Here is a 3,157-nt window from a genome sequence, read left to right as displayed (position 1 = left end):
TAATCCAAACGCCGCCAAATGATAATATAGCGGTGTTTTTTCAAAAAATGCCACAATAGAGTAGTAATTTAGCGGCGTTTTTAGAACAAACACCAGTATAGAGTTATTTATTGTGGCGTTTTATCAACAAACGCCGTAAAAGAGTAGTCATTTAGCGACGTTTTTGTATAAACGCCGCTATTGAGTATTAATGGTACGGCGTTTTTTGATAAACGCCGCAATATTATTGTATCTAGTGGCGTTTTATATATAAACGCTGCAATATTATTGAGCCCTAAATCACCTCCGACTTCGAGGCCTGGTAGAAGCAGCAAACAGAGTCCATTTCTCTCCCTCTCTTTCCCGCTTCCTTTGATTTAGGTTTCTCGCCTTTTGCCTCATGCTCTAGTTCTGTTCTCTCTTCTCAACATGAAGCTCGTCAGGTCAGTTTCCCTTTCCCTCTTTAATCTCAACTCTTGATTAGCGAAATTTATCTTCCCTTCGTGTGTAACAATTACGTGTAAAAAATTAAAAACAACTTGTTGGATCTCTTTAAAATGGCTTCGGTTTGAAAAACAATGTGCAGGTTTTTTGATGAAGTTGAACAATGAAACGGTGTCGATTGAGCTCAAGAACGGCACCGTCGTTCACGGCACCCTCACAGGTTCCTTTATTTTCGTTCTTGTCTCTCTTTTTCGCTTCGTTAGGGTTTAATGCTCTTAATATAAACATGGAAAACCATCTTATAATCCATTACCGCTTAATATAGATTTGCTAACCCAAAGATTTGCTAATCATTCCGAATAAAATGATGTAAGAACCCTCTTCACTTCTTACATTTCAATCTATTACCGCTTAATATAGATTTGCTAACCCAAAGATTGATACAACTGCACTCTTAATATAAACATGGAAAACCATTTTTGGTTAGCACTACAATAATACTTTTCATACAAGAAAATTGTTATGTTCTTGATAGAATAGAAATGGGAAAATGGATGTTTAAAACTTGAAAAAGGAAGGGCTACCACAAGTAGTGAAGAACATGAGTCATGACTTCATTCCATATGGTAGACAATGAAGTAGGGTACTGTCAAATGTCAATAGTGCTCTTCATTGAGGGCGGCCAAAAAGGTTGTCCGGGGTTGATATTTAACCTATATTGTGCTTAGAAGTATTACAAACTCTCTACATTTACTTCTTAAAACCAACAGAGATTGAAAAAAAATGTATCCATGACTCACCCAGCGAAGAGCAACACATGAACCGCCAGCACGGCATCAATGTTAGATCAGGATCTCGAACGCAAAGCCAGACCAGTCTCCACTTTTTTAATTTCAAATATCAGCATCCTCCACATCTTAAGCACAAACATCTCTGCCTCCTCATCTAATATAGACTGCAACAGCTCCAGCATTTGGGAAGCCTTGACATGTTCCTGAGTACTCGATACGATGTAATCAACCAGAGTTTTCTCTTCTTCTCCCAAGAACTCCATAATTTTCTTTGAAATCCAGGGTCTCATTCTCTCATGCAGTGCATGCTGCACAAGTGACAGTACCACTTAGAATTAGTGTCAAGTTTATAATTGGGTTTAAAATAAAATTATAAGGTAAAAGATATCTGCCCAAAGATGATTATTTCAAACAAATGCAGAAGAGAAATATGGATACTGCAATGTTTATGTTAGTTCCATATATGCCAAGGAAGAACAAGCCTAATGCAATTGAAGCTAACATTATGCACTATTTTAACTAGTTAGCCCTAACCAGAGGACAGAATGTTTGAAAATAACTGTTTGAAAAAAGACATGTGAAAAGATGCTTACCTGGTCATAAACATTCCAGTTTATCTCATATGAAAATAGCTCCTCCTTGGTCTTTGGAATCATATCAATTAATTGTTTTGTATCCAAAAGTTTCTGGTTATCGGTTGTTTTCACCTTACCCTATCCATGTTCCCTGTCTCTATCCCGGTCATGGATTTTCTCTTTGGTCTTGTCTCTGTTGCGATTTCTATCCTCATCATTACGATCCTTATCCCTACTAGTTAAGGTTCTTACATCATTTTATTCGAAATTACCCTACTTGGGCTTAAAATTTGCACTCAAACTAATTCCCAATCATTATTAATCTTTTACGTGATGTTTAGGGGTCATAAATAAGGCTTTGAAACATGTTATAACACTTAAACATAGAATCTACCATGAAAACTACTAAACATGATTCACACTCAACTCTTAAGATATAATGCATTTCTAGTGTCCCATAATTGGTATGAAGAAGTTGTGAATGTGTTACCTTGATTTCTTGATTACTAGAAACGTCCTCAAATCACTCAATAGGCAATTTCTCTTTTCCCCTCTCACTTGAGCTTTCTCCCACTTCTTTCACTAATCAAAGTTAAGAAAATGAGTTACTAAATCAACTACGTGGTTGGGTTAAAATATAGAGGGTAAAAATATATTTTTAATATAAAATCAATATATAAATATAAAATATATAATAATTTTAAATTTTCAAATGAGGCAACTATATCCATCCATGTCTTAGTTCATCATTGGTTGGTTGGTAATTTCTCCTATACAAATAAACAAACATATCTCCATATTCATTGGGGGAAATATTTGTATGAATGGAAATTATGGATTATAATATATTGTCCTCCTCAAAACCTAAAGAACGTGCAATTGGTACAATTCCGAATAATTATTAAATATCCAAGTGAAGAGGAGGTGTGAAACAACAGAAGAGTCAGAAGAAATGTCCAGTTAACTCTTAATCAATGATCCATCTTTGGTTCTGTTAACGACATGGTTAGTGACACAAGACGAGGGTCTTCTAAAATTTGCATGAACTATGTTAGAACCATCTTTTCTGTCCTTAACAATCCCTAAATAGTTCTGTTTTTGTTTCAAATACATGTCTATTGTGTTGTACACAATAAATGGCTCTTAATTCAGTTCACTTCACTTGTGAAGACGTGTATTCGTGCTCACCTCTTTGGTATAGGTTCTTTAAATCATTTAACGTATTAGCCTCCTTTTCCCTTATGATGATATGTAATCGTGGTTTATTTGCTACAGTACACTTGCTTTGCCTGCATGGTTGTCAGAATTTGCAAAAAAAAAGTTACATAAATCACTGTTGTTGTTGGAGTTTGATCGAGTTGCACAGGT

The 3,157-nt window shown here is 35.4% G+C and overlaps 1 long non-coding RNA gene across 1 annotated transcript; it reads right to left on the bottom strand.

Annotated features, from left to right (window-relative positions):
- Positions 1 to 954: 954 nt before the first annotated feature.
- Positions 955 to 1,887, bottom strand: LOC120172826. Its single transcript, XR_005521002.1, has 3 exons — positions 1,808 to 1,887; positions 1,224 to 1,522; positions 955 to 1,136 (listed from the first exon to the last, which is right to left on the bottom strand). It is a non-coding gene; the product is annotated as an uncharacterized LOC120172826 (long non-coding RNA).
- Positions 1,888 to 3,157: the final 1,270 nt, after the last annotated feature.

This window comes from Hibiscus syriacus, unplaced genomic scaffold (assembly GCF_006381635.1).
Source record: "Hibiscus syriacus cultivar Baekdansim isolate YM2019G1 unplaced genomic scaffold, ASM638163v2 tig00111881_pilon, whole genome shotgun sequence".
In the NCBI taxonomy this organism is placed as follows: domain Eukaryota; kingdom Viridiplantae; phylum Streptophyta; class Magnoliopsida; order Malvales; family Malvaceae; genus Hibiscus; species Hibiscus syriacus.
The sequence above is the reverse complement of the archived record's forward strand: the minus strand, read 5'-3'. Positions and strand labels throughout refer to the sequence as shown.